Below are 8,135 nucleotides of genomic sequence, written 5' to 3'. Positions count from 1 at the left end.
TGATTTAAATTAAACTAATTAATGAAATTGTCAAAAAAACATAAACATTTTAAGAAAATTTTTTGAACTTTTATGAAAAGCATTCTCCTTTACGCTATGTAAAGTACAAAGTGATATATTTTGCGAATAGCAGCGTATGAAATAGACCACAGAGCATGCCTCAACCCAATTTGGAACAACTTCTAAGACAGATTAAAATCGGCCTAAGCGTTGATAGCACTAAATACATTGGGGCGTAGCGATTATATTCCACCATAGTGTGATAGTCGGAACAAAAACAAGCACTATAGATTAAATATTTCAATAGCCGGAACAAAATTTAGCACTTAGCTGTAAACATGACAACTTATACATCAAATTTTCCAAGATATCTATCTTCAGGGACCATTTTTGTTCTGACCATTTGGAAAGTTTTGAGGAAATTTGTATTCGGGTGTGTTTTAGTTTTTTATTATTTTTCCACGCAAAATCAGGTACCCCAAAATTAATCAGAATGGGTCGAGTGGTATATCATACTAAAGCCCTTTCAATTTGGATTCGAACTGTATTAAAAAACTTCAATTTTGAAATTTTTGATTTTTAGTCTTTTTTCGAACTAATATGGTGTAGCGCGTAGGCTAACAATAGCTTATTTAAGCTTACTTTAAGCAGTGAAAACTCAGTTGTACTCAATTGAAAGTAGTTTTTCTGAGTTTTTCCGCGCCATTTTGAAAAGAAAGATTAAAAAAACAAAAAGATTTTCCAAAGTTTTCGTAAACATTTTTTTAAACAGTTTTTTTCAGAAACTGTATTCCGAATGGCCCTTTTTACTATGACTGTCAAAAATATTCATCTTTTTTTTGTTCAGATCTTTTTTATCTCATCATGCAAAAAAATTACATTAACTTTAAAAAAAAGTTTTTTTTTGTTTTTTTTTCTATGACTGTGGTCGGATCATTCTGTGCTACTTGGACAGTAACCGGCTATCCTTTTTTCTTGTGCATTTTGATTGTTTCAGTTGGCGATTTTATAGAAGTAAAATAGTAAAATTTAAAATAAAAAAGAATAAAGATACTTGGGTTTTCAAGCTCTTTTGGACAGCTACGTTTAAATATAGGACGAAAGGAGCCGATTAAAATCCAAGATAACTATCAAGAAAAGTAAAATGCTTAACACAAATCTGAACGCAAAACCAGAACGCAATATTTCCCGTGACGAGCTGCACAAAGAACAACAAAAACATATGGTTAGCGTTTAGAAGCGCATTAATGTGTCCAAAAACCTTGCAATAAGAGCGCGTGAGTTGTTACAATTTGATAAATAACAACAAAAATTCCACAAAAAATCAAAAAAGGTATGATTTTAATTTGTCAGTTACCCGTACCGAGGGCAAATTGATCATAATAGATTACATGGTCATAAAATGTCAGTATCTAAAAAATTACAAAATAATTGATTCTAATCCATTAAAAATGGACTATAATCCTACATTTTTTTGTTTCGATATAATCCATTAAAAACAGATTATAACCCTTATACTTTTTATGCCATTATAATCAATTAAAGTTGATTATTATCGATTAGAAAGGATTTCTTCGAGAGGTTATTCATGAAATTTACAACTACTTTCATAGTTATCTCATTTACTGTGTAGTGCAGTTGCTACGTATTACATCTCAAAAAAGTTACATTTGACATTAAAATTTATATATCTTTCTGTTTTATATACTTTGAGTTTTAGTCCAAGTTGATTAAGCAAAAAAAATCTTTTTCTCAATTAATATTTGATAAATATCAAGAAAAATTAAATGCTTAACGTAAATCAGAACGAAAAACTAGAGCGCAAATCTTCCCATGAGGAGCTGCACAAAGAAAAACAAAAATATATGGTTAGCGTCTAGAAGCGCATTAATGTGTCCAAATACCTTGATTTAAGAGCGCGTTAAGTTACAGTTTGACAACCAACAACAAAGATTCCCCCAAAAAAAAGTATGATTATATTTTGTCAGTTAACTGCACCGAGCGCCCATGGGTCATTATCGATTATATTGTCATATGTTCAGTATCTATAAAATTACAAAATAATCGAATATAATCTAATAAAAATGGACTATAATCTTCATATTTTCTATGCCAATATAATCCAATAAAATCGATTAAAATCGATTAGAATGGGTTTTTTTTTGAGAGTTTATTCAAGAAACTTACAACTTTTCTCAAAGTTATCGCATTTACTGTGTATTGCAGTTGCTACGTACTACGTCTCAAAAAATGTTATATTTCACATTAACATTTATATATACTTTCATTTTTTTATACTCTGAGTTTTTTGATCTCCAGTTTACTTCACCCCCCTTCCAGTTTACTTTTACCAACAACCCATCCCCCCAGTTTACTTCTACCCCCTTTAGTTTGCTTCTCCCCCAGATTACTACTCCCCCCATTTACGACCCTTCCCTACCGCTAATTCACCACAACCGCCATTCGCCCCCTTATGGTTGAACATGGGGGAGGGGTCATTTTTGGTAGACTTTGGGGAAGGGGAGGGGGTTAATGATTGGCACCCCACAGTTTACCGCCCCCCTCTTTAGTTGGGGAGAGGTAAAAAAAACTTGAGGTAGTGACATTGAGACATGGCACATAGTACAAGACATGGCATAAAATTTAAAACTTTCCTGCAAAACTTGCAAAATTTTTGCAAAAGTAATCGAATTCTATTCGATAGTTCTAAAAATGAAATGGGTTATAATCAATTATAATGGAATATAATGGATTTTTATTCAAAAATAATCAATTGCAATGTATTATCTTGGCGAAATAATCGATTTCAGTGCCAAAACTAATGGATTAAAAGCGACTATAATGGATTAGAATGGGTTAATTTTTTTCAAAAATAATCGATTATAATACCTATATAATCGATTTCCTTGTCTGAATTTTACATCTGTAATATAAATTCTGTAATATAAAATTCGGCTAAACCAAATTCGATATCCACGAGGGAAAGGACTGACATACAAGCTGTACAGCTCATCACGGCGAACCGCTGTTGTGTCACTGTTTAGAAACTACATGCCGTTTTTTTGGTTATTTTTCTGGACTGGGTAATGTTGCCTCATCCCCAAGCAATGAGCACGGATCACGGTGGGTATTCAACATCAGACCTTTCGATTGAGAGACGGAGTTGTAACCATTTCATCACCATGCCACTAATAGGATGAAGCAATCGGTTTTGCCTAACTAGGTCACGACCATGTGCCTAACCTTAGATACTAAGTTTTTGATAAGTCAAAACTTCTCAAGGCTATTAAATTTTATTTATTATAGCTAAACTATCACGAGGTTCTTACTGTAAGCGTTATAACTATTGAATAAGTTTCATTTTGGAAAGCGGGACAAAAACTTTTTTACCTGTGCCTTTTTCTTATAATCATACAGCATCATGAGTGAACGTTATGCCAGATTGGCCATCGATTGGTTTTTCTGGTCCACGACCCTGTGAAATGTAACCAAAAAGGCTTATAGGTGAATTTATGAAATTGTAATTGTTTCCGCAAACTTCTTGTCCAACAAAATATCATAACATAACAATCTTGGCTTTCAACAGCCCAAAAACATAAATTAGGACTTTGGTTAAATTGAAATGATCGCGCTCATTAATTCGAACCTGTTCATGACGTCAACTGGCAAAAAAACTGTTGAAAAGTTTTCCCTTAAAACTTTAGTACGGTTTTCTCTTTTTTTTAACATAAATTGCTGCGTTCATTTATGCACCAAGAAAACAAAGCTGATTTAAATTATCCGGACTAAGAAGAGTTGTGAAAACTAAGAACTCTATTATTATTAACACCTAGTTACACTTTTTTTAACAATTACATAAAATTATTTAATTAATTAAAGGATACACAAAAAAGTTAAACGAAATTCAAGAAATTTAGTATTTGGTATGATAACCATTACTTTTAGCACTGCATTTATTCTATGACGACTGCTCCGATATAACCAATGATTGTAGTCGTCCGGAATTGCCAAAACTGTTTCAAAACCTTGACGAATAAGTTTTTTTAACTGTTGCAGGGTGTTTTTCACGAATCTTCTGTTTCATGTACTTCTATAAGTTTTCAATAATTTTCAAATCTGGAGATTGTGGGGGCCAATTTTCCAAAACTTGAAAAGCATTTTCCTGAAAAAAATTTGTTGAAAAGTTGTAATTATGGCAACTGGCATTGTCTTGCTGGAAAATGTTGTCCAGAAAAATGTTTTCCATCAAAATGGTTTCAAGCAATTTGCAATTTTTGGAATGATTAATGTTTCCGTCGATGACAACCAAATTTTTCCCCCGAAAGTTTTATATAGCCCCAAAGAATCACCCTTTTTCCACCACATTTTGCCATTGGAGGTATATAATCGGGATGATAACGCAAATTTGGGGTTCGTCTCAGATAGTTCTTGGCGCTGTAGTATAATTCAACGGTGATTTTTTCTGAAAAAACCCACAATTTCCCAAAAATGATCTTGCTTTTCTCGAAAATTTTGGCACCAATTTTTGCGTTTTTTTAGTTGATGATCCAAAATTTTGGGTTTTTTGGCGCTGACTCGTGCTATTAGTCCTTTCTTGATCAAAATTGATCAATTTTGGCTGGCTGACAAATATGAAAAAATGGTTCAATTTTTTTCGAAGCTCCTGAGACGTCGCAAAGGTAAATTTTTTTGCTATCAAATAGATATACGGTAGTTTTTTTTCGGCCAACCGACCTTTTTGGCTTTACAATAATGCCCATTTTCCAACCTACGGCATTTCTCTAAAAAATCCCACGCGGTAGAATTAGGAACTTTAGTTTTTTTTTTTCAATATTCTACGTGAACTGAAACTTTTAAGTGAAGTTTCAAAACTTGGAATTTTTCCGAAGCGAAAATAAGCCCATAAAAATGTAACAACGTTTTTATTTAGGTTTTTTGAACACTATATTTGTTGTTGAAGGTAGCAGAATTCTGTACAAAACCGTTAAGTTTGAATCATGATAGTTTTTTTGAATATTAACGCCTTGTTCGGTTTTTTTTCACACCTTTAGTCCGGATAATTTAAATCAGCTCTGTACTGCTTATTATGTTTCTTAAAGTGGCTAACTTCTTTTTTCTTATTTTTTTTTGTTCCTGTTTTTTTCTTTGACAAGCCCGATCGTACAAAAAGCCCGCTCCAACTCGTCAAACAATTCTGTGTCTTTTTGCTGTTCGTTTTCGCTTGCAAAAAATGGATTCTCTGAGCGCAAAGCACATGATCTCAACCTACTCAGACAAAACCGATTGTGTCATCAACCTATAGGTTACAAGTCATATCAATCCTGTTTAAACCGTATAGTCTTAGTGCTGTTTCTTATTTTCTACAAAAAAAGTAACCAGTAAGCATTGAAGGCCGAGCACAGAAAAAATCCTCACTGTCTGTTTCAATTCCTCATTTATTCAGGTTAAGTTGTTATCGGTGTTAGTTTAGCTGTCTCACAAGTTAATTTCCGTCAAGTTGATAAACTCTATCAAACAAGCCAAAATATGCAAAACAAAACGTCAATTATTTATTATGATTGATAAAAAAAACTTTTTTTCCTTTATGTCAAAAAATTCATCGTAAAAGTTTTCTACAGGATTTTTTTTCTACCACACCATCAACAACCAATTTAAATGACCACAAAATTTCAGGTAAATATTAAAAATTTTTGCAAAACCAAGACCTGAGCTCAACGTTAAATCAATTTAATTGGATATTAGGGGTTTAGAAAAAGGACAAATTTGCAAGACAGTTTGCAAAGAATGAGAAAATATACCTTGTTTTTTTTATTTTACCAACCCGGGTTGACCTCCATAGACCAAAAATGCTAATCATACAGTTCCATAAACTAAGTCTATGAAAAATACTAATCATACAAATTTCATACATTTTGCTAAAATGGTGTCGTCGATTTTTCGAAAAACTTTTCTCTTGTTTTGTCATAAAACTCGGTGTATCGTACTAAATAAAAAGGAAAAACTTTTTGTCAAAAAGAATGCTAATCTTACAATTTCCATATATGAAAAGGTATGACTAGCATTTTTTTCGATGGCGGCGACAAAAATTTCAAAGTTTTTCGAAGTATTTTTGAAATTGCCCCCAATATTTTTTTGTGACTTTTAACCGCAAATTGATTTTCGTACTCAAACAAACAATTTTTGAAAAAAAAAATTTTGCATGCAAAATTTAATTTTTTGTGTGTATAACGTAGTCCTGGATAAACTAATATTGGATTTTTTTCCTTTTCTCTTCATAACTTTTTTCAAAAACGCTTAAAACTCCTCTTTCTTTTGTATGACATGTTTTTGTATGCCTTGATCAATGTTTGGTAATTTAAAAAAATCAAATTTTAGAAATATTCTTCTTTGAACATTTTTAATGCGCGACGGCCAATCCTTTGTCTACTACGCATGAGTAACCAAGGTTTATGTCATTTGTGTTGGGTTAAGAACACAACGAAAAAATTTTCAGAAATTAAAATGTAAAAAATCAATATTTTTGGTTTGTGGAAAAATGCTAGTCATACAATTTCCATATATGAAAAAATACTAATCATAGGCCTTTCATGCAATTTTCTGTACTTATGGAATTGCATGAAAAGTGTATGATTAGCATTTTTCTATATATGAAAATTGTATGACTAGCATTTTTGGTCAACCCGGGAAGTTATAAAATTTTGAAAAAGTTTTCCTTCAATCATCTCCTTCTTATCGTTTTTAAATTGATAAGAAATAATCGCTCGTTTCTTCCCATAAGTAGACAGATAAAGTTGGTCAAAAAAAGCTTAAAAACCAAAGTTTCTCTGTTCTCCTGTCCTCGACTATTTTCTATGCTCCATAATCTTCATCCTGTCCCTCAGTTGTTGATACCTTTTTAAGAAGAAACTGTTGTCGGTTTTCTTCATTGATTGCTGTTTCTTTCATAAGCAACAACAATAACAAACATCAAATTCAACCAGAACTAATAATTTCTGCATATAGATCAAAATAGTGATGAAAAACAGCTAGGGAATGAGCAAATGCAGCAAATGTACGAACAAAAACTAATTAAAATGAACCGACCGAGCTGGCAAGATTGAATGAATTTTCTCCTACACGATCCCGACCAGAACCCAACAATTAATATGGACGCTGTATTCAGAGATGCGGCACGCTTTAGTCTAGATAGAAAAGCTCAGGGACAAAAAATCTGCCGAGACGAGCCAGAGTACCCTATACGTATCCATGCCTAGCTTCACGCCCGGAGGAAGTAGCTAGAGTAGTACAAGAAACGTACAGATGAAGACACCATACGGACAGAACCAGACCTCGAACATTAAAACCAGTCACCCCAGAAGAAATCAAAACAGCACGAAATTTACACTCGATTCAAGTAGTTGCCTTGAACATTTACAGGTAAATTATAAGTGGCTATATAAACAACATCATGCCACTAAATGGAACATTGATCAGAGAATCAGGTGAGCCGCTTTCAATAATCGTCTTGGCTAGTCGAAGCGTGGAATATCTGAAGGAGCCATCTGCCTGATAATCGATGACATCCTAGTTAGGGACTTTTTTTGCAGCAGGTTTGCTGAGATGTTGGCTTCTGTAGACATCTTGGAACACAAGAAAACGGATGCAGGGACCATGATGAACGCTACTAACGTTATTTCCATGGGCGATCAACAAAAGATGACGTGCATGTCTGTCAGACAAGTATTATGCGTAATAGAAGAGGTCCGGATAAAATTCGACTCAAAAAAATTCAAGATTTGCACGGTCATTACGAGGCCAAACTGTGCACTGTATAGGCACAACTTTGTGTGTATGTTCCTGGATTCAATAGACAAGGCCTTAAATATGTTCCAAAATGAAAGTGGACTCCTTTAACAACATTCCAATGGATTCTGCGAACAAATACCTGTAACTTAAATTTTCTCGGCACATTTGTTTTGCTGCGGATTGCGCAACAAGCAAAAAAAGCTAGTTGTTTTGGATTCCGCAACTGTAATTGGATTCCGCAAAATGTAAGTGGAACCGCAAATGTAAGCGGAATCCGCAAATGTAAGCGGATTCCGCAAACTGTAAGTGGATTCCGCTTTTTTGTTTATTTTTGAATTTGCATATGAACA

Source organism: Symsagittifera roscoffensis, chromosome 1, assembly GCF_963678635.1.
Source record: "Symsagittifera roscoffensis chromosome 1, txSymRosc1.1, whole genome shotgun sequence".
Classification (NCBI taxonomy): Eukaryota; Metazoa; Xenacoelomorpha; order Acoela; family Convolutidae; genus Symsagittifera; species Symsagittifera roscoffensis.
Note: the sequence above shows the minus strand (reverse complement) of the source record.